The 24,842-nt window shown below is 42.2% G+C and overlaps 1 protein-coding gene across 4 annotated transcripts in view; it reads right to left on the reverse strand.

The window, feature by feature from the left end:
• The window catches only part of RAD54B (RAD54 homolog B), a 1,676,581-nt gene that overhangs the window by 89,389 nt on the left and 1,562,350 nt on the right, over positions 1-24,842 (reverse strand). The window lies entirely within an intron of this gene.

Below are 24,842 nucleotides of genomic sequence, written 5' to 3' on the forward strand. Positions count from 1 at the left end.
TAACAAAAGGTAACAGCCTTAGGCAACCATTTGGAAATAGTCTGTTTTGACACAGGTTGTCCCTTCTTATCTTCACAAGAAATGAATTAATCTGAAGATCTGAAAGATTTAGTTCTGACAAGACAGTACTCGAGTTGTCTGTTGACTTCCATAGTGTGGGGCATCCTTTCTCCCTCATTTTTAGGTTCAGGAAAGAAAATGGGGAGATGGAGAGTTTGGCTTAAAGTGAACTCGGATACCAATTTAGGCATAAGAAAGGATTAGTTATCAAAGAAACCCTGTGTCTATGGAAAACGAGATAGTGTTGACTCACCATAAGAGCTTGCAACTCAGATAATCTTGCAGAGGTCAGAGCAATCAGTAACACTGTTTTCCATGTTAAGAATCTCAAGTCAGCCAGGCTTTAATGGAGCAAGTGTTAGCTTCTCTAACACAAAATCAAGATCACAAGGAGAGGCCACCAGTTTTCTTGGAGGCCTGTTATGCAAAACACCTTTCAAAAAGTTTTAATGTGATGCTGCACTGAAAGCAGATGATCCATGGGCAAACCTGCTGAAATGGCTGATAAATGAACCTTGACAGAGGAATAAGAAAGATCACAGGATAGTAACTCATACAAGTATTGTAAAACAGAGAACAAATAGCCCTTAATGGGTGCTGGTTATGTTACTGGCACCAACTAGCAAACCTTTAAACCTTTTCTATTTATTAATGTACGATTTTCGAGTAGTAGACCTTCTTGCCTCCATTAGTACCTGCTGCCGGCCTCTCACACACACTAGGATATAAATGGATGCTGACAATGAATTTCCCGGTCTCCCACCATGGCATATCACACCATCCAACTCAACAGCATGGAGGGTCCTCAGTTATGACAATATGGAAATATGAATAATAAGTGACAAACAGTGATTAATTTCTCTATTGCACATCCTAGATTAACAAGCTTAGTCTAATTTTATTAATAACTCCTTGCATGCATATTCTAGATTAAAAATCTTAATGTAATTTTATTAATAGCACCTTGTACTTCCTAGCACTGCCTATTATTAGCTGATAAGAAGCCAGACCCAAAAAAGGTCTGGATGCTATAAGGAGGTACGGGTGTAAACTGGAAATGTATACAACAAGGTGTTCTAGGCTTGAATGAGTTAAAGAGTAGCATTTTTGCATATTTTGCTAAGAACATTTCTCCCACACGACCAAATACCACCTTTAATGTACTTTCTGTAATTGGTACAAAGTCTGACTCGTTATTTTTCTTCTCAAGAGTGCAGTCTCTAGATTTATTTTAAGTGTAAAAGGTGCCTGACGTAACAACAGTCTGAGAAGAACTTTACTGATAGTTTTAGCTTAAACAAACTACCTTCTTTTCTTACAAGTTTCATGTTAACAGTCTAGGGTATCCAGGTTCGGCTACCAAAAAGAAATATCCAGGAACTGCTAAATAGTGAAACTAAAACATTGAAAAGTAACATTACTGAACATGGATAACATCGGAAAACTATTCATCGAATAGTCATAGTTGGCCAACATTGCGACCATAACCAACCAGGGTGGTGGGCTTCACCCCCCCCCCAACTATATATACAACTCCGATATCACACTACAGTGGGAAATTTAAAAGGTTTTCTTCACTTACCTTAAGCATCATGTTACTTCCTTGTTGTTGGACAACTATGGCCATTTGATAAATGATTTTTCAAAATCATCTATGTTTGGTAATGTTACTTTCTGATGTTTTACGTTCGATATTTAGCTGTTCGCGGATACTGATTTTGGTAGCCGGACATGGACCTATCTAGAGGTACTTCATTTTAATTGATTAATATTTCCAGTTTTTTATTTTTCGTTGTTGGCGGTCATTACATGCTTACTGAGAATAATCTATGTCTCCAGTAAGCAAGGCCTTTGTAAGTAGTCTCATATAGGTTTGCATCTACACAAATATAATTGTTCACACCTATTTGCGTAACTGAAGTTGAATTTTTTGCCAGTCTGGTGTAATCTCCTTGTGTGTTCTACAGAAAGTTAGCCAGAAAGATAGGAAGCAAAGTGATCTTTTATGAACTACTATTTGTATACTGACCTCACTGTAACTTAACTCAGAGGCCTCTGAACCTGGTTTATATGTACATGTGAGAATCAGATGGTAAAGTTACTTGTAAATTCTTCTAATGACATGCATGATGATATGAGGTAGTGCCATCTGCGCCAGGGAGAGTAGGCAGTAGTATGTTATTTGACTATCACACTGATTTGTACAGATGTTTGAGTCAAATATATATTTGTAAAGTTGCTTGAGTTAAAAATGCATTAACAGTAGGTCCTGCTGGACAGAAAGAATGCATGCATGTATATTAGGTTGCATTGCTGTTACTGATCAAACGTGTATGCTTTATCAGAGAATTCTGGAAGGGTGGAAAGTTTGAAATTGTGTTATAGCTTTCAGATGCTGCCACAGATCTTAGCAAAGCTCTGTGAGTGTATTGTACCAGAGTTAGGTGACCAGAGCTGATGTCATCCTCTAACCAGCATCTGGTTTCTTTGGAACTCTCACAGCAGCACATTAGAACTTGACAGAAAAGATTTCTGACAGGATATATATCTCACTTATTCACACAATCAAGGAGATACATCATCTAGCTTTTGCTGTGGTAAGACGTTCAGCATACATCAGCCTGCCTTGCTTAATAAGTAGTGACAGAACAGTAATTCTTAGCCAGGGACATTTAGTGAGAACAGTTTGGTATTGTTTTCTGCAACTGTGTAAAACTATGCAAGTGTACTATTTTCCATATTCCTGTAGTTAAAAACTCTGCTGTTTATTGTAGTAACATTCTCCTGTTTTTTTATTACTTATTATTAAATAATTTTATATTTTTCATTATGGCTGGTTCTTTACAGACTACCTTTGCCATCTTGAGAATGTTTATGCTTATTTTAGTGACACTGTGGCCACTCCTGAACGCCTTGATGCTTTGGTCTTACTCTACCATTTGTATTAGTACTAATTTTACTCCGTATAACAGGGTACCCTTGTAAGAGCCTTAGAGTACTGACTGGTAGCAGCATAGTTACCTTATAGACTGGGCAGAGGGGACACAGCTGGTAAATCTGTGCCAGCCTTTCCCAGGTGTGTGTGTATGTGTGAAAATCCAATATTCAAGTGTGTGTGTCAGCTACTGAGAACAGGGACACAGAGCTCCAAAGTGGTTATTGTGGAGTCTTGTATGGGGGGCCTGGAGAGAGAAAGAGACTCCAGCCCCAGGTCTGGAGCATGCTCCCTGTGTGCTCTTAAGAGAAACTGTGCTTGGTGCAAACAGCTGTATCTGGAAATACTGTGTGCATTCATCTTTGCTCTAAGTGACCATCCCTCACTGCAGTCAGTGGTGAGGATAGAGTCACCTTGAATGCTGGCCCTGAGAAGTGATAACGTCACATACTGGCGGCAACTAGGTGGGATATTAATTGAACTTCAGTAACCAGTGGGCAGTTGTCACTGAAGGTGTCTGTACTCTCAGCAGCCACAAGGTAAACATACAGCGTTTCAATTTCACAACAGTTTTATTTATTTTTGTTAGTTTAGTCAGAAAAAGCAGGCAAGGATGTCAGCAGAGGATTATAGCAAGCTGACAAAGAACCAGTTGACCAAGTTGTGTGAAGTCAAAAGGACTGATGCATGCCAACCTGACGAAACAGGAAATGATTTCAGCCTTGGTGAGAGCTGCAGCATGGACCAGCAACTAGGAAGACAACCAGGCTGGTGATGGGGATGTTTCGTCTTCAGAGAGAGGACAGTTCACCTTTTCCTCAGAGGTCTTAAAAAATCTGTCTGGAGTTAGAGAGACTTGAACTGGAGGTCAAACGTTGGGAATCAGAAGAGAGACTACTGTGTTTGGTGGTTGAAGAGGGACAGTGGTGTTTGGAGGCTGAAAAAAAGGCAAAACAGGTGGAGTTAGAATCAGCAGAGAGACTGCCGCGTTTGGAGGGAAAAGAAAATGAGAAGTAGAGTCAACATGAGAGGGAGATGCTGACTCTTCGGCAGGGTCATGGAGGTAATGGGGAAGGGAGTAACTGAACCTCAGAAGCAATGAAGGTCAGTAAAATTCTTCCACAGTTTCCAGAGGATGATGATTTTAATAGTTTTATTCATGTACTTGAAAGAGTATGTAAACAGCATAATGTTGACCAAGGGCGCTGGGCACAGTTCCTGAACCCCTTACTCCATGGTAAAGCTGTAACTGCTGTTTCTAAATTGGCTGACATTGATTGATTGCTTAACTATGATAAAGTTAAAAATGCTTACTGGAATGTTTTAAGTTAACACATGAAGCTTAAAGAAGAAAGTTTTGTGAGCATAGACAGAAGGCAGATGAAATTGTATGCGATTATTTTGCTGAGTTGAGCACTTATTTTCATAGGTGGGCGAGTAGGTGTCAGGTCACCACTTTTGAAGGGCTGGCAGACTTTTTGGTGAGGGAACAAGCCCTTAGCACTTTGCCTGAGGACATGAGAATCTGGTTGGCAGAACGGGAGTGTAACTCTGCAGATGAGCTGGGAAGAAAAGGGGATCTCTATTTAGCAAGCAGGGCATCACTTCACAAGAAAGGGATACCCAGCACTGCACATGGTTATAGGGGAACCCATGATGGGCAGCCTAAACCACTCCAACAGAGTACACCAGTAACAGGGAAAGCCACTAGTTCAGGTACAAGGCCAAGACCAAGGGTTAGATATTTTAAATGATACATGGGCCATGTATCATACAAATATCCACTGAGGCAAGGTGGGGAACAAAAGGTGAAGAAGCCAGCAAGTGGGAATAACAGCATACCAGTGGTATGTTGTCTGCATAGAACAGGAGTACCAAATTATCACTGGAATTTATATCCTATCTTAATGGATGGAAGACAGGCCACTGCTGAGAGACAGCCTCTGGCATAACCATTGTGAAGCCTGCAGTGGTTAAAGAGGAACAGGAACAGTACTTGCTTGGGAAGTTCATGCAAGTCAGAGGTTTAGGAGGGATCCCATTCCAAAAACCTTTGGCCAGGGTTCACCTTGACTGGGAGGGTGGAAAAGGAAGCAAGCAGGTAGGTGTCTTTCAGGATATCCCTGCAGATGTCTTGATATGGAATGATTTTGATAATGCAGTACCTTGTGTGCATGTAATTACACAAAGTCAGACTTGGAGACAGGCATATGGGTCAGGTAGCCTGTTGAGACCCAGATAGACCCAACACCTGAAGCTGTGGCTGGTGGGGTAGCCATTTCAGGGAGGGAGTTACCCTGTAGCAGTGAGCCTGACAGCGAGCCACAGGTGCTGGTAGGTACTGATGTTCCCATGGACAGGCTAACTGCAAGGGCAGAGGTGAATGGCAGTACCCATGCTGAAAGTGAAACACTGCTGTCAGTAGAGACCGGGCATCCCATGGAAAGGAAGCTGGGAAGAGTCACAAAGGTAGAATTGAGAAAGGCTCAGCTTTCAGACCCTACATTACAAGGCTGGAGGGACGTAGCAAAGGAGGCACCTGATTCTCAAGGAAAAAGGGAGTCTGCATATTGCAGCAAAAGGTTACTGCATAATGAGTGAACCCTGAGTGAGGGCTAGAGGGCGAGGTAATACAGTAGTTGGCATGTCCACAGCCTACCATCTGGCACTTCTAGCCATAGCCCATGACATTCATGGACCTGTGAGCAGTGCCAAGAGGTAGGAAAGGCAGGAGACAAGGTCAAGCCTCCTTTGGTACCTTTGCCTGTGATTCAGAAGCCATTTCAAAGGGTAGCTATGGATATTGTGGGGCCTCTGTGTACCTCAAGTTCCAAACGTAAGAAGTATATCCTGATGGTAGTAGATACCCTGAGGCAGTGGCTCTGTCCTCCATCGAGGCAGAGAAGTTAGCAAATGCCTTGTTAGGCGTTTTCAGCAGGGAAGGTTTCCCAAGAGAAATACTGACTCACAGAAATGCCAATTTCATGTCAGACCTGCTGGCTTGTCTACAGAAGCGCTGCGGGGTGAAGCATCTAAAAACCACCCCTACCACCCCCAGACTAATAACCTTGTGGAAAGGATAAACTCAACACTAAAGACCATGCTACAGGCATTTGCAGACCATTTAAAGAGAGAGTGGGACAAATATTTCCCCCATCTGCTATTTGCATACAGACAGGTACCCCAGGAATCTACAGGTTTTTCACCCTTTGAGTTGCTGTATGGGCATAGGCTGAGGGGGCCTTTAGATTTGATCCATGATGAGTGGGAGGACTGAGTGTGAATCCCACAGGGAGTCTGTTGTGGCATATGTCCTGAACTTCAGGACAAGGATTAGGGAGCTTATGGGCTTGGCCCAGGGGAACCTGGAAGGAGCCCAACAGCAGAAAATGGTCTGGTATGACAGGAATGCTCGAGCTTTAGAGTATGCTGTTGGGCAGCAGGTTATAGTGCTCATTCCTGCCAGACACAATAAGCTGCAGGTAGCTTGGGAGGGAACCTACAAAGTGGTAGGGAAGGTCAGTGATGTTAATTAAATGATAAACCTGGTACCCAAGAGGCAGGGGCACGAACTGTACCACGTTAATATGATGAAGCCTTAATGTGACAGGGAGGCCCTGGTGCTGAATATTTGCAGTGGACAGCAGGCATTTCAAAAGCTTAAAGGGGCTTTGGGAGGACCCCCTGTGTTAGTCAGTCCGGATTACAGCAAAGAATTTGTTGTGCAGGTGGAAGCGTCAATCCATGGGGTGGGGGGGGGGGCTGTACTCAGCCAGGTCTACTCAAAAGGAGAAGAGCACACAGTTGTATATCTCATTCGTAGACTCCAACCCTGGGAGGAATATTATGCAGCTGTGGAAAAAGAATGACTAGCTATATAATGGGTACTGCAGAAACTTCAGCCTTATTTGTATGGAAGGAAATTCACTGTGGTTGCAGACCACAATCCCTTAACATGGCTATATCAAGCCAGCCAGCAAAATGGCAAGTTATGAAGGTGGAACCTAGGGTAGCAGGCATATGACATGACAGTGCAGCACCGTAGTGGGGTCAGCAATGCCAATGCAGATAGACTCTCAAGGCAGGGTATAGTTTAATGTGCTTCCAGATGGGCCCTTTTCTCTCAAGCAACGTTTTTCCACGGTCACTTGAAAAACTAGCGTCAGTCTTCAAAGGGGGAGAGATGTGATAATATGAGGTAGTGCCATCTATGCCAGGGAGAGTAGGGCAGTACATGTGTACATATGCCACTACATTTAGCTGGAGTTTTGTAAAGAATTTTGTTATTTGACCATCACACTGATTTGTACAGATGTCGGAGTTAAAATATATTTGTAAAGTTAATTGTGTTAAAAATGCATCAGCAGTAGGTCCTGCTGGACAGAAAACATGTATGCATGTATATCAGGTTGTATTGTTGTAACTGATCAAATGTGTATGTTTTATCAGAGAACCCTGGAAGGGTGGAAAGTTTAAAATTATGTTATATCTTTCAGATGCTGCCACAGATCTTAGCAAAGCTCTGTGATTACACTTTACCAGAGTTAGGTGACCAGAGGTGATGTCATACTCTAACCAGCATCTGGTTTCTTTGGAACTCTTGCAGCAGCACTTTGGAACCTGACAGAAAAGACTTCTGACAGGATATATATCTCAGTCAACCACACAGTTAAGGAGAGACATCACCTGGCTTTTGCCGTGGCAAGACATTCAGCACACATCAGCCTGCCTTGCTTATTAAATAGTCAGGGAACAGTAATTCTTTAGTAAGTCAGGGACAATCAGTGGAAATAGTTTAGTATTGTTTTCTGCAACTGTGTGAAACAATCCAACTGTATTATTTTCTATATCCCTGTGGTTGAAACTCTATTGTTTATTGTATTCAGTATTCTCTTGTTTCCTATTTTATTACTTATTATTAAATATTTTAATGTCTTTCATTGTGGCTGGTCCTTTAGAGACGACTTTTGACATCTTGAGAGTGCTTATGCTTATTTTAATGAGACTGTGGCCACTCTTGAAAGTCTTACTGCGTTGGTCACACTCTACCATTTGTATTAGTACTAATTTTACTCAGCATAATTGGGTACCCTTGTAAGAGTCTTAGTGTAGCGGACCGGTGGCAGTGTAGTTACCTTACAATCTGGGCAGAGGTGGCATAGCTGGTAAATCTGTGCCAGCCTTTCCCGTGTGTGTGTGTGTGTGTGTGTGTGTGTGTGTGTGTGTGTGTGTGTGTGTCAGTCTGTCTGTCTGTCTGTGAAAATCCAATATTCAAGTGTGTGTGTCAGCTACTTGGAACAAGTACGCACAGCTCTAAAGTGGTCAGTGTGGAGTCTTGTGTGAGCCTGAAGAGGGAAAGAGAGTTCTCAGTCTGGAGTACGCTCCCCGTGTGCTCTTTAAGGGAAATTGTGCTTTGTGCAGAGAGCTGTATCTGGAAATACTGTGTGTATTCATCTTTGCTCTTAGTGACTGTCCCTCACAGGAGTCAGTGGTGAGGATAGAGTCTCCTTGATTGCTGCCCCAGAGAAGCTTTAATTTCTTTACTGCATTTATTAAGTTGAATAAACATGTTTGTATTTCCCATACTGATCACTCTGTGATCTCAGTTGTGTACTCCAGCATTCTACTGATGTAACTGGGGGAGCAAGCAGCTTGTAGTAGATAGGCATGTTTTCTGTACTCTGCAGCAAATTTCAACACACAAAATGACACAATTGCAGCACAATCAGTTGCTCAGACAATAAATGGATAACTAACTAAATGCATTTCTATTCAAATAAAAAGTGCTAAAAGAGAAATGGATTGGAATAATATTCCTGGTAAAGTGTATAATGTTTGGCATACATCTTAATAACACAGATCTACCAAGGTAATAAATAGGATGATCATCCTTAGGGATGAAAACTAGGGTAATGCAAATTACCACAATGATAGCCTACAGTAAAATATGTTTGCATTTGTTATACATGAACTGAATTTGGGCTGAAATGCAAAATATTAATTTAACTGAATGACCAACTCAGAAAGGTAGAAACTCTACCTGTATTTGGGATTGGGTATTGCAGGGAGTACCTTATGGTACACCAGGCCACCCGCAGTACCAACTTCCATATACAGGTGAAGCTATAGCGTAGGCTTCTGGAGTTGGAGGAAAGCATGCATATGGATGGTTTGGTGCAGTGTGAGCAATCTCCAAACACCAATGAGGATGGCTTCCAGTGCTATATTTTCAAAAATAAATTTAATCCCCCTGGTGAGCCCTCACGTTATCTTGGACAGATATGCCAACCTACAGGTGGAGTCCCTGTCCAGCCAAGCAGCTCCACCTGTACACCAGTCCTGGCTACAATACCAGGTCTCACATACAGGTGGAACTGCTGCACTGCAGAACAGTGACCAGAATCAGGTGAAGCACAGAGCTTTTGGGTAAATGTGCCTACTCCCAGACTAGATAATGAGATTCAATAGCACAAAATGTTACATACGCCCAGACTAGATAATGAGATTCAATAGCACAAAATGTTACATACGCCCAGACTAGATAATGAGATTCAATAGCACAAAATGTTACATACGCCCAGACTAGATAATGAGATTCAATAGCACAAAATGTTACATACGCCCAGACTAGATAATGAGATTCAATAGCACAAAACGTTACATACGCCCAGACTAGATAATGAGATTCAATAGCACAAAACGTTACATACGCCCAGACTAGATAATGAGATTCAATAACACAAAACGTTACATACGCCCAGACTAGATAATGAGATTCAATAGCACAAAACGTTACATACGCCCAGACTAGATAATGAGATTCAATAGCACAAAACGTTACATACGCCCAGACTAGATAATGAGATTCAATAGCACAAAACGTTACATACGCCCAGATTAGATAATGAGATTCAATAGCACAAAACGTTACATACGCCCAGATTAGATAATGAGATTCAATAGCACAAAACGTTACATATGCCCAGACTAGATAATGAGATTCAATAGCACAAAATGTTACATACGCCCAGACTAGATAATGAGATTCAATAGCACAAAATGTTACATACGCCCAGACTAGATAATGAGATTCAATAGCACAAAATGTTACATACGCCCAGACTAGATAATGAGATTCAATAGCACAAAATGTTACATACGCCCAGACTAGATAATGAGATTCAATAGCACAAAATGTTACATACACCCAGACTAGATAATGAGATTCAATAGCACAAAATGTTAAATACGCCCAGATTAGATAATGTGATTCAATAGCACAAAATGGTACATACGCCCAGACTAGATAATGAGATTCGATAGCACAAAATGTTACATACGCTCAGACTAGATAATGAGATTCAATAGCACAAAATGTTACATACGCTCAGACTAGATAATGAGATTCAATAGCACAAAATGTTACAGAATCTTATCTATTTTCTAGCATAGAGAAAATCCCTTCTTTTCAATCCCTTGAGGTATCTGACAGTACATTTGCTTCTGTTAGATCACCAGGAAAGTCCAAAGCCAAAAAAACAGTGCAGCCAAGCAATGGTGAAATAAAAAACTAAATTTATTCATTATTTTTATTTTACATTTGTTGACCAGGCTGGTCCAACTGGATATATGTCCATTTTCAGTGGAGGCCCAGGGAGAAAAGCTCCACAAACAGAGTAATATTTACAAAAACACAGGTAAATTACAAAGCTTTGGCAATCATTACATTTCATTGCATATAGCTTATTAATAAGTAAAAAAAAAATCATAGATATAGCTAAATAACAAGGAAAATACACCAAATAGCATGAAGTAGACTCCAAAGTGAAGTTTTTAGCATAGCTGAAGTTTATTAGTCGCTATTTGTCAATAAGACTTCTTTAGAAACAAATTTTAAAGCACACACTCCATTATTAAATAGTTACAAAGAAAAATTGGAACCATTCAGCACTTGCCACTAATTAAGTAGTAGCTACGTACAAATTAAATCTTAAAAAACTACTATTAAATTTAAAAAAGTGATACAAATATAAAACTCTAAAAATGTCCTATAGTCACTTTTCTATTTTTTAAAAAACACTTGATGTTGACAGTGTCGTTTAAACCAGGTGAAATATAAGATGCAAGGCAAAACTGCCATTCAGCTTCTCTCTGTTCAACATTTTTATAATTTCCTCCCCTTCCTGAAAATCAAATTCTATGAAAGAAAAAGTAAAATTTTCCACTTAGTACAATACAGGATGTGCTTATACAGAGCATTATTCAAATTTTTACTTTTTATAGCATACTGATTCTCCTGAATTCTCGTCCTCAAACTCCTTGTGCTCATTCCAATATAAAAAGCTGGACAAGTAGAGCACACAGCAATATACACTATACCTGTTGTACCACAATCTAACTTATCTGGTATTGGAAAAGTGTAATCTAAATGTGCAAGAGAGACAAAGGGACCTTCATGTATGAACCTGCAGGCTCTACATCCCAAACATTTAAACTTACCCACATTACTCTGACAGGTGGAACTTAATTATTTCTTGAGCTGCTTTGTCTAATATTTCGACCGGATACCCCCTTTCTAAAACTAAATCCTTTATAAATTTTACTTCCATCATGAAAATACTGTCATCCACAGTCATATGAGATGCTCTAATAAATTGCCCCAGTGGAATATTCTTTTTCATAAACATAGGATGACTGCTTTTAAAATGCACATAAATATTACAAAAAGTGTTTTTTCGATGAATACTACTAATAAAAGTGTTAATCCCTTTATCCCATTCAATATTAACATCCAAGAAAGACATCTTGGAGCCTTTTTCACTTAATACAAGTCTTAAAAAAAGTAGTACTTTGAGATAAAGAATCTACAAAATTCATTACATCAAAATCTTCCTCCTCAGCTACAAAAAATAAATCATCTGCCAACCTTATTTATTTAATTTATTTTTACAAAGGGGGTATCCTGTCGAAATATTAAATGAAGCAGCTCAAGAAATAATTTCTAGGAGAGATACTGATTTTCCTCCCATTTTGATTAAAGGGTTTTTAAAGAAAGATGACCCTGAAAATGGTAGGAGGAGTAATTAAGGGCAAGAGGGGGGGGGGCCCTAGGTTTTGTTTGGACATGAGTACGGACAACAACGCCATATGTAAAATCATTATTGATAATTGGAAAGTTATTTCAGGAAATGATGTTGTGAAGGTGTAGGGGGAGAAGCCGCAGTGGTGCAGCAGTTAGCATTGTTGCCTCACAGCAAGAGGTTCTCCGGTTCGATTCTCGGCTGGAGCACCTTCTGTGCGGAGTCTGCATGTCCTCCCCGTGGTCAAATGAATTTAAAGACATGCAGGTAGGTGTGTGCATGTGTGGGTGTGCCTTCCTTGAAGGTTGGGCACCGGGCTGGCAACTCGACATTGTAAAAATTCACTGCCAATCATTAGTGGACCAGAGTTCTGCTGTGGCGACCCCTAACTGGAAAAAGCCAAAAGAGAGTGAAGGTGTTGGGGATGGTCAGTCTTTTGTCTACAAGAACAATTCTACCATTAAACAAATGCTGGAAAATAATAGTAAAAAATTGGATTTAAGTTCCTCCTGTCAGAGTAATGTGGGTAAGTTTAAATGTTTGGGATGTAGAGCCTGCAGGTTCATACATGAAGGTCCCTTTGTCTCTCTTGCACATTTAGATTACACTTTTCCACTACCAGACAAGTTAGATTGTGGTACAACAGGTATAGTGTATATTGCTGTGTGCTCTACTTGTCCAGCTTTTTATGTTAGAATGAGCACAAGGAGTTTGAGGACGAGAATTCAGGAGAATCAATATGCTATAAAAAGTAAAAATATGAATAATGCTCTGTATAAGCACTCCCTGTATTGTACTAACTGGAAAAAAATTACTTTTCCTGTCACAGAAGTTGTTTTTCAGGACCCAAGGGGAGGAAATTATAAAAATGTTGTTGAACAGAGAGAAGCTGAATGGCAATTTTGCCTTGCATCTTATATTCCACCTGGTTTAAACAACACTGTCAACATCAAGTGTTTTTTAAAAAACAAAAAAGTGACTATAGGAAATTTTTAGAGTTTTATATTTGTATTACTTTAAGTTTAATAGTTTTTAAGGGTTCATTTGTACCTAGTTACTAATTAATTAGTGGCAAGTGCTGAATGGTTCCAATTTTTCTTTGTAACTAATAATGGAGTGTGTGTTTTAAAATTTGTTTCTGAGGAAGTCTTATTGACGAATAGCAACTAACAAACTTGAACTACGCTAAACACTTCACTTTGGAGTCCACCTCATGCTATTTGGTGTATTTTCTTGTTATAATCAGGAAAGTGCCACCACGTGACACAGAATCAAGTAGTAATTTGACAGAAGCTCCCGATATAGTACATAAAAACATTTTTTAACTTAAGGATAACTCAAGCTGATATAACTAAAATAAAAAAATGTGCATTTCAGAATCAGAAAGCCCACTTTATATGACAGCATAAATGCAAGAAAAGTAAATGGTAAGAAAACCTTTGCACATGATCTTTAAAGACAGTTTCAGAATTTATGTCCAGTTGGAAAGATGACCTTAACCAATTATATCCTTGTAGTTGATCTATCAATTAATACAACTCATAAAAAAATATCCCTATCAAAAAATAATGCAAAAAGATCACAAATAAATACAACTGGGCACTACTGCTGCAAATGAGTTTTGTGACAACATCGTACAAATATCTGAAACCATGCAAGATATACAGGCTCTGTCCAGTATACTTAAAAATGTAAACATAAAAGTAAAAATCTGACCAATCATGAAGTAGTAGAACCTGTCTGCTCAACTTGTCTGCTATCACATTGGAAATCCTCAGGATATGCACTGCCACAAGAAAGTTGTTGGAAGCTATCACCCATTGCCACACTGAGGGCTTCCCAGCAAAGGGGGTAGGATTTGGTTCCACCTTGTTTGTTGATGTACCATACCACTGACATGTTGTCTGATTGGATCACAACCATTCAAAGATGAAAAGCAGATTGAAAGGCTTGCAACGCTAGGAGCATTGCTCTCATTTCCGGGACACTGATGTGCAAGTTGGCCTCTTGTGGTAACCAAGTGCCTTGGACTGTTCTACCCAGATAATATCCCCCCACCCCATCTGGGAGGTGTCTGCAGTCACTATGGCCTTGGGTTGAGACAGAACAAAGAGATGACCCATTAGAATTTCTTCTGACTGCACCCACCAAGACAGATCCTTTTTGCAGTGCCTAAGATCGGGTGAGACAGAATGGACCATTGAGATGCAAGAAGCCATTGAAGTAGCCTTATGTGAAACCTTGCCAAGGGAACTAGGGTTATGGCCGCCATAGATCCTAGGGCTTGAAGGACAAGTAAAGCGGGCACTTTGTTCTTCACTAAGATGGGGCGAACCTGAGATGTTATCTTTTGGAGTCTGGGAAGGGGCAGGGAAGCTATACATGCAAGTGTGTTGAAGCGGGCTCCGATAAATTCTAAGTCTTGTCTGGGAGAGAGCTGTGACTTTTCTTTATTGACTGTTATGCCCGGAACACGGAACAAGCATATGATGAAGTCCGTGGCTTGAAGTTGTAGATGCCTTGTAGGGGCATAAGGACCCAGTCATCTAGATAGGGAAACACCTGGAATCCGTTTAGTCTCATGTGAGCCAAAACTGTTGCAATGCATTTGGTGAACACTCTAGAGGCTGTAGTGAGGCCAAAGGGAAGCAACTCTGAACTGATCATGACTGGCCCCGAGCTGAAAGTGAAGATACCTTCTTGAGTGTTTGTCTGTTTTTATGTGATAATACATGTCTTGAAGGTCTATACAGCACATCCGATCGTTTTCCCCTAGAAAGAGAAAAATAGACTGAACTGTGACCATCCAGAACTTCATCTGCTGAACAAATTAATTCAGAAGGTTGAGGTCCAAAATTGGCCTCCAGTCCCCTGTCATCTTTGGCACTAAAAAGAACCTGGAGTAAAATCCGGATCCTATCTGGTCTGGTGGGACTTCTTGGATGACACTTTTTTCTAGCAGCTTTTGAACCTCTATGGCTGGCTTGATCCCTCTGATTGGGTGGAACATAAGGGATTTTTCTCCGTGAACTCGGGAAAATCATGAAGGGGATATGGCAGCCTCTGGAAATTTTATTTTATTTTACATTTGTTGACTGGGAAAGTCCGACTGGAGCCAAGTCCATTTTCAGCGGAGGCCCGGGGAGATAAGCTCCAACAGAATACAAGAATAATAACAGTCGAGTAAAAGAACATTGATTATACATAAAATTTTTAGGTAATATTGTAATTAAGAAAAGGAAAACAGAAGTACATTCTGACAATCAGTGTTACAAATTTCCAATTTTTGAGGGTGGTATTAGATTACAAAAAGGAAGACACATCCACATCCCACCCCCACCCCCCAGTAAAGAAACCACCATAAAAAACTTCTCCAAAGCCAACTTCATGCTACTCAAGTCAGAAGTGACAAACTTCATGACGCCCATGCAGACGGGAACTGAAAGTTCAACTGCTGAATCCTACACTAAGGCACTGTACGAGCACATCCACTCATGCATGAATCGTGCCATCCCAAATAGAACCAAAATGCTCTCATCCAAAAAAAGGAAGCCAATCTGGTGGTCCCCTGCCATAAACAAACTTTACAACAAAAGGAAGAAACTTTTGCAGAAGAGAGGAAAATCCCAGGATGCAAAAAACTCCCTTACTAGCCTCAGTAAGAAACTGAGATGCCTCATAAAATCCTCCACAGCTAGTTACGAAAATAAAATTGCCAAAGATTCCAAAGACAACCACAAAGCATTCTATAACTATGTCAAGAATCTAAATGGCAATGCTCAGATCTGCTCTGAGCTAAAACAGAATGGCATTAAATATACTGATCCGAAGGATATTGCCAATATCCTGGCAGATCGATTCAGTGCCAACTTCACCCCTCTCACCCCTAAATGGCCCATCTCAATACCGGAAGATTGCCAAATTCCAGTAATAACGGCCACACAGGTACAAAACGCACTCTCTAAAGCCAAGAATACAGCATCCATGGGACCAGATGACATCCCGGGCTGTGTACTACATGAACTACAATATGAACTGGCACCTCACCTAAGTGTCATGTTTAATCATAGCCTCACCTCAGGTTTCGTGCCCACTGAGTGGCGCAGAGCTACAGTTATCCCAATCCACAAGGGAGGATCCACCTTGGATCCCGGAAACTACCGTCCCATCAGTCTGACAAGCCTTATCTGCAAGGCCATGGAGCGTATTATCATGGAACTTATAAACAAAGACATTGGCAACCTTCAAACACTAGACCCCACCCAGTTTGGGTTTGTGAAGGGCCGATCTTGTCTCCTGAACCTGATTGACTTCTTTGAATCAGTCTCCAGAGCCATGGACAAGGGTAAGGTGGTCCACACAGCCTATCTAGACCTTGCCAAGGCCTTTGACACCATCCCCCACTCTGGAATCATAGATAAACTTACTAAGTTGGGCATTAATCCCTATGTCACCTAATGGGTTGCTAAATGGCTTACTGATATAGAGCCCACACTGTAAAAGTAGCCGACTCCAAATCCAGCTCCAGACAAGTGACAAGTGAAGTACCTCAGGGTTCAGTCCTGGGGCCGCTCTTGTTTGGCATCTACTTCTCTGAAGTACAGGTCAACACTAAGGGACTCTGGCTAACAAAGTTTGCAGATGACTGCAAACTGGGAGCCATTACTGAATCCCCAAATGATGTGGATACTCTACAAAAGGGCCTTACAGAAACAGATGCTTGGTGCCAGAGCCATGGGCTCAAGCTCAATGCCAAGAAATGTATTGTTATCTCCTTTGGGAAAAAACATGTGTCCATGAATTACCATATAGGTGGCAGTACACTAAACACAGAAAGTGTGATAAGAGACTTAGGGACACAGGTGGACAGTGGTCTCACCTTCGATAACCACATCGCCACAACAGTCAGGAAATCTTTCTATGTGGCACACCTCATCACGAAGGGCTTTTCATCCAGAAAAAAGGAGGTCATTGTCCCACTGTACTCATCCCTCATTAGACCCATTATAGAATACAACGCCCCATTTGGTATGCACCTCTGAAGACATTTGCAACAACTGGAAAGGCCTCAGAAATACCTCACTAAAAGAATCACAGGCCTAAAGCAGATGCCCTACGCTGACCGCCTTAAAAAACTCCAGCTATACTCTGTCGCATATCGTCTACTCAGAGGCGATCTCTGCTTAACATACAAGGCCATGTCAAATCCAGAGCTGCTGGACATGCTACACTTAAAGAAATCCCAATCCCTCAGAGCTACACACTCCAGGGATCTAAACCTTGTCATCACAATAAACAAAACATGCTGGAGGGATAGGTTCCTGACCCAGAGACTCCCCAGACTCTGGAATAGATTGCCCATACATGTCAAGCAGAGTGCCTCTTTGGATCTCTTCAAGAGGAACCTTGACGATTGGATGGGAGAAAGGAAATTCACCCTAGGGATCACGTCAGTCGCCCTGCTAGACAGGGGTCCAGGAAAGTAAATAATGTGGGAAGAAATAGCCAGGGAATTGTTATGGCTAGGCTTGTATAGGCCCTACAGCTGATAGCCTAGTACCAACCTATGAACCTATGAACAAATTAGATAAGTAAAATTACATGCATTATTTAAAGTTAGTCAGGTTTGTCACAGTGGCATATCCATTTTTGTTCCAGGTGTTGTTTGATAGAGGCAGAAGTGCTATGTCCCAAGGATAATCAGACAACAAACCACAAAATGTATGTGTGGTACTGCAAGGCCAATAAACGCTCCAAGGTACGATAAGTGTCTTTATTAACATAGAATACAGTGCGTCGACCTAGGTTTCGTCACTCATTTCATTAGTAATGTTATGCATACATCATGTGTTTTTATTTAACATTTTTAGTATTAACAAGTTTGTTCATGTTTTTAAACCTTGGTTCTCAACCTTGGCTTCATTTTTAACCTAAACATCCATTTGTTTTATTATATAATTAAGTGATTTGATTGATTGATTAAAGTGATTATATAAGCACTCAGCTTTGGGTGCCACAGTGTTCTGAAGAAGTCCGAGGAGTCGGATGAAACCTAGGTCGACGCACTGTATTCTATGTTACTAAAGACACTTATCGTACCTTGGAGCGTTTATTGGCCTTGCAGTACCACACATACATTTTGTGGTTTGTTGTCTGATTATCCTTGGGACATAACACTTCTGCCTTGATCCGTGCTTTCTTCTCCTCCAGTAATTTGTTTTGGTGAGTTTTGGTTCCTGGTGAAGTTTTGTTGTTTGATAGAGGCTTTGAATTGGTCTGGGGAGGAGAGCATGGCAATGGCGTCTGGAAGTTTGTTCCAGGTTCTACTTACAAAATTTGCAAATAGGGCCATGCCAGCCGCATTGTTAATTTTAGTTGTTTGTATTTGTAGCTTATTGGATGAGCGGAGCAGTCTTGAATTATTATGGGGGAAGATGTGGTGACTAAGGGCTGGAGTGTTATTTGGGTTCTTTAGGATTTTATTAGCCAATATTAGCAGGTTATACATGACAAGATTGGGAAATTCCAACCATCCAAGTTGTTTGAGGTTAATGCAGTGGTGGATTCTGAAAGGAGAACCCGTAGCAAACCTAGCGATGTGATTATAGCAGGCTGTAAGTTTATTAAGTTCAGATTTACTTACATTTTCTAGAAGTGGGGAAACATATAGGAGGGTGGATAGTAGGTGTGAGTGTGCAATGGCTATTTTAGCTATGGGGGTGAGGAAGGTATTTTACTCTGTAGAGTGAACCGAGTTTTTTGTTAATGGTTTTGATTGTCTGGCTTACATGGAGGTCAAATTTTAAGTAATTATCTATAGTGACACCTAGCAATTTGGTATTGGGGTCGAGGAGATGACGGTCCCATCATTAGCTTGAATGGTAAAGGAGAAGGGTATGGACCTTTGGGTTGGTGGAAATATGAGCATTTTGCTTTTTTTTTGGGATTTAGTAGTAGGTGACGTTTGGATAGCCAGTTTTCTACCACAGTAAAAGTAGCCTGGGTATCCCTTTTTAGATCATCTGGAGATGTAGCTGAGCAGATTAAAGTGGAATCATCAGCATACTGGATACAGCTGGTGTTTGGTATGATGGTAGGAAGATCATTAATAAAGATGGAAAACAATAGTGGTCCTAGTGTGGAGCCTTGTGGAACTCCGATAGTGTTGGGTAAGAGATCTGAGAGCTTATTTTGCCAGATGACTGCTTGTTGCCTGTCACTGAGATAGGATTTAAACCATAGAAGGGCACTGGGATGTAGTCTGAGATTCTGCAGGGTTGAAATCATAAGTCGATGGTCCACCATGTCAAAGGCCTTGGAAAGGTCTAGGAAGAGGGCAGACGAGGTGTGATTATTGTTGCGGTTATCATTAATAGTGTTAGTGAAGGATAATAGGGCAGAGGTAGTACTATGATGTGGTCGAAAGCCATGTTGGGTCTCAGCCATCAGGTCATTCTGGATTAGATGTTGCATAAGTTGTTTGTGTATGCATTTCTCCATTATCTTAGCTAGTGGGGAGAGTATGGCTATGGGTCTGTAGTTGGAGTATTCAGTAGAGGGACCTCCTTTATGTAATGGAATAACATAAGATGTTTTCGAGATATATGGGGAATTTTGGCTTCGGAAATGGTTTGGTTGATTAAGATAGAGACTGGAAAGGCAATAGTGTCAGCTGTAATTTGTAGATATTCAGCTGGGAGTTGGTCTGCGGATAGGGTGGTGGGTTTTAGTTTTTTGAGAAGCTTGCGTATAAAGGAGGTTGGTACAGGCTGAAAGCAAAATAGGTTTTGGCTACTGGAGTTGCTGTTATTTTCATCAAAGGAACTTTGAAGTATTTGGCTGGCAAGAGCTTGAATCGTTTCAGTAAAGAAATGATTGAAGCTGTCTGCAACCTGTTCTGGGGTCTTATATGAGTTGGCAGCTGGGTTAGGCGTTGATGTTTCACCTGGATGCAGTAATTTGTTGATCCCAGCCCAGAAATTTTGAGGATTTTTCTGATTATTCATCTGTAGTCTACTGCAGTAGTCTTTTTTATCCAGTAGGACAAGTCTTTTTGTTTCATTCCGTGCATGTCTATATTTATTATGATCCTGGGGATTTTTGGTAGTTCGCCAGGTGGCCCATAGTTTATTTCTACTATAGATTTTTGTTCTTGTTTCTTTGGAAAGCCAAGGAACATTGTTTCTTTTAATCTTTTTAGGCGGACAGGAGCATGTAGGTCTAGGATTTCGATAAATTTGTTGTTAAAGTAAGTTACAGCTTCCTCTAAGGTGAGATGCTTTAGTATAGTCCAGTTGCAGAATTTAAGTTCCAATTGAAGTTTAGCAGGATCAAGGTCTCTTTTACTTCTAACCTTCCTGAGCAAGGGTAGTTGTGGGGTGTTAGCTTTTTGTTTCATTATATAGGCTGGGAGATGATCACTTAGATCATCTGGGAGGGTGCCTGCAGTGTACATTAGGGGGTTACTATTTGCAAGTATCCAGTCCAGTATACTCTCTTTATGGGACAGTTTGTCAATTCTGGTAGGGGTGGCTATTGTTTGAGTGAATGCATGAAGGTTAATATGAATGGAGGGGGGATTTTGATGAACAGGAGTCCCAGTCTACATTAAAGTCTCCCAGAACTTGGGTTTCTTGGGTATACTGAGAGGATAGCCAGTGAAGGGTGATTCTCTGCACCCAAGTATCAGAGGTTATTTGTCACCAGGCTGTCGAGTGCAGTGAGAGTCTTCCCTCGACTGCTTCCAGAGATAAGCAATTGGGCCTCCTTTCAGGAGCGCTGATAGGGTTGTTCAGGAAAGGAATCTCTGTTACCCTGGTTTCGTGGGCCACCTCTGCCTTGTGGTTGGTGTCTTCCATCTGAGCTCCCTCCCTGCCCCAAGAGTAGCCATCACCACGTGTCTGCTGAAAAGGTCTCTGGGACTTCTTGAACCACATCTTTCCACTCCTCTGATTTCTGGGAAAGGATCTCTGAGGAGTAGAAAAACGAATGCCCACAGCAGAAAGGGTTTTTCCATCCTTTTCACACCTGACTAGTGTGTCCTTCACCTTGGGGCTGAACAAAGATGATCCGTCAAAGGGAGCACTGATGAAGGAAGATTCAAAGGGCTCCGCGAATTCACAAGTGCATCCAGGCGTGTCACCTTATGGCAATGCCAGGACCCGCTGTCCTGGTTGTACCTTCGGCTGCATGCACAATGGGCCGCATGAACGAGTTGGATATAGACTCCAGCGTGGCTAGATGAGATGCGGCCTTATCTTGCACCTCATTAGACACAGCTCCAGTAACAGTTTCAGATAATTCCCTGATCAGATCTCTCTGGAGTCCAGTAAAGTGTGTCATAAAGTTCAAGGACATAAGTGCAAAGGTCGATGAAGCATACACCCACTTTCCAAATCTGTTCATCGTCCTGGAATCCCTGTTAGGTAGATGGACAGTAGGACTCTCATCGGCAAGTTCCTTCTTGATGGCAGCTGCCACCACCATAGCATCTATTGCTGAACTCTTGGCCCAATACTGGTGGTCCTCTGGCAGGGATAGAATTTTGTCCAGTCTCCAGAGAAAAGGCTCTACGGAGTCAGGGGCCTTCCAAGACCGCTGCACGATCAAGCTTAATAAGATCATCAGCAGGTGGGGTCACCCAGGAAGTAGATGGTCGAGCACTAAATGCTTGCAAGTACATGGGTTCCTATGAGGTTGGGTCTTGGGGCTTCCAGCTACCACTCTACTTTAGTATCTCTAGGATGCCTCCGAAGGAGACATCTTCAGGGGTTGACCGGGGGGAACCTTCCCCTTCTTCGAAGTCCATGTCCTTGGTGACACATTCTTCCCGAGAATCTAGGTGCTTCCTTTTGGAACGTCTTCACATGGGGAGGTTACTCAGTGGAGATCTCTGAGGAAGATTCTGAAGAGGAGGAGCCCTGTACAAGGGTAACTTGAAGCTTTGGTGCTTGCTGTCATGTCATGGAGATTGGTGTCAACTCTGGACCAGAAGGTATAGTAATACGGCACTCCGATGTAGGGGGGACCAGCTGCGAGCCTGCAGAGGTTAAAGCCCTCTCCATAACCTGGAAGGCAGGACCCTCTGAAGAGGAGTGGGAGCCCAGAACAGAAAAAGACCAACTCAGAACTGAGGTCACACCCTGCTCCAAGAGTCTCCCCTCCGAAGCAGGAGCTGGGGAAGTACCAGCAACCGACAAGGCCCTGAGACCCAGAGTCGACTCTGTATAAAAAACAGGTGCTGATCAGAGACGCTTGGAACCAGCAGAGAGGTCAAAGCCCAAAGAATCTAGCAGTTCCAAGAAGGGAACTGAAGAGGTCAAAGCAACATCCGGTACCAAGGTAGTAATGCCTAACAGCATCAAAACAACTGGTACTGGGGAAATCAAAGTGCTGGGCTCTGAAGCTCTGGTGGAAGTCAGAGAAGGAGATAATGCTGGAGTCCTTGGAGAAGAAACTCCAATTCCGGATGGGAGAGGAGTGTGAGAAGGGCCGGGAATACCTCTGGCTGCCAAAAGTTGATCCACCGATCTCACAAGGTCCACCTTGCAGAGATTCCTAGAAGATCGAATGAAAAATCCCGAAGGAGGGACTGGTCATTTCAGAAAGGGGCTGGGCATTTGTCCCACAAAGGGCTCTATGGACAGTGAATACATTATCCTGGGAAAGTACAGTTGTGTACACTTACCATAAATGTAGATGTTCGAGTGTATTCACTGTTGCAGTCCTAACCAATGCGTTATCTGGCTCCCAGTAGCCCTGGATCGGCCAGATTACCAAAGGTAAGTAAAAATTATGTCGGCTGTTGTTGGTTGTAAAGGACGTCAGGGCATCCAATACAAAAGGAGGCAGCTGACGCCAATTCCTCAGTCTTTCTTGCCATAACTGTCAGAAGCCCCCAGAAAACAAGACTTAAACCAAAATTAGCCTGTACTTTAAGAAAAGAGAAAAAAGGGGGAAGGAGGGAGGGAAAGCAGGACTGCAACAGTGAATACACTCGAACATCTACATTTATGGTAAGTGCACACAACTGTACTATGTTCATCGTGTTTCACTGTTGCAGTCCTAACCAATGGGTTGATTACCAAAGCCCAGCGAAAAGGGAGGAGGAACCAAAAGAATCAAGGATTGGAGAGAATGCCCTGCAGAACAGCAGTGGCAAACCCTGCCCTGGCTCTAGAAAACAAAGGCAAATTATAATGCTTTGTGAAAGTGTGAACAGAAGACCATGTGGCAGCCTTCAAAATGTCTTTAGTAGGGACAACCCCTTAAAAAGGCTGCAGAAGTGGAAGCCGCTCTAGTTTAGTGGGTCCTAACCCCTTGAGGAGTTGCTTTGCCATAAAAGGAATAACCAAAAGTAATGCAATGTGCAATCCATTTAGAAATGGTTTGCTTAGAAACAGCCTTGCCCTGAGCTCAGGGGCAAAACTGACCAACAATTGTGCTGATTTCCGAAGGTCTTTAGTCCTGTCCAGGTAAAACCTGAGCTGTCTGTGCACATCAAGAGAATGTAGGAGCCTTTCACCTCTATTTCGAGGATTAGGAAAGAAGGTAGGAAGGTGTATGGACTGATTAAGAGTCAGGCTAGAAACCACCTTAGGCATAAAGGAGGGGTTTATTCCTCAGGGAGACCCTATCTGCATGGAAAACAAGAAAAGGCTCCACAGCCATCAAAGCATGCAGCTCCAAAACCCTCCTTGCAGAAGTTATAGCCAAGAGGAAAGCAGTCTTCTACGAGAGAAACTTTAAATCTGCAGTGGCAGCTGGCTCAAAAGGAGGAAGAGTGAGTTTCTCTAGAACAAAATTAAAATCCCAGGCTGGAGTAGGTGCCCTTCTGGTAGGTTTTAAGTTGCAAGCACCTCTGAGAAACATTTTCATCAGGGGATGAGAGAAAATGGGTTGTTCAAAAGAACAATGAGCAGAAATGGCTGAAGCATGGATCTTGATACAGGAAAAAGAAAGACCACCCTGAAGCAAATCAGCCAGGTATTCCAGGATCAGAGGAAGGGTAGGCTGAGAAGAAGATTCCCCTCTAGCCTGCATCCAATGAGAGACTCTCCCATTTGCCAGCCTAGGACTTCCTAGTGCTAGGCCTCCTGGCCTCCCTCAGTACATCAACCACCTGCTGGGAAAGGGAAGAAGAAATGGATTGATTCATACAATGAGCCATGCTGCCAAATGGAGAGACTGAAGATGAGGATGTAGAATGTTTACCCCTTCCTGAACCAAAAGATCTGGTTTCAGAGGAAGACGCCAAGGAGGAAACTGGGAGAGACTGTGAAGCAGTGGACACCAATGCTGCCTAGGCCAGTCCGGAGCTATGAGAATAGTCCTTGGTCGTTTGTCCCTGAGATTCAATAATACTCTGGGAAGAAGAGGAAGAGGAGGGAAGGCATAAATTGACAGCAGCGTCCAAGGGAAGGACAGAGCATCCACTCTCCAGGCTCTGTTGTGCTGCTGTCTGGTGCAAAAAAGAGGTAGAACACGGTTGCCTGGAGAGGAGAAGAGATCCACTTGAGGAGTACCCCAACGCTGAATGATGCTGAAAGAAAACTGCTCTGTCCAGATGCCACTCGTGAGGATCCAGGGTCTGTCTGCTCAACTGGTCTGCCAAAACATTGAGACTTCCTGGAAGAAACTGGGCTAGGAGATGCAGGCCCAGGGATGCTGCATTGGACCAAAGACTCATGCTCTGTCTGCACAGGAGGTAAGAATGAGTCCCTCCCTGTTTGCTGATGTACCATATGAGTGTGGTGTTGTCTGTCCTG

The sequence above is a fragment of the Protopterus annectens genome, chromosome 3.part1 (genome assembly GCF_019279795.1).
Source record: "Protopterus annectens isolate FY-2018-M chromosome 3.part1, PAN1.0, whole genome shotgun sequence".
NCBI lineage: Eukaryota > Metazoa > Chordata > Ceratodontiformes > Protopteridae > Protopterus > Protopterus annectens.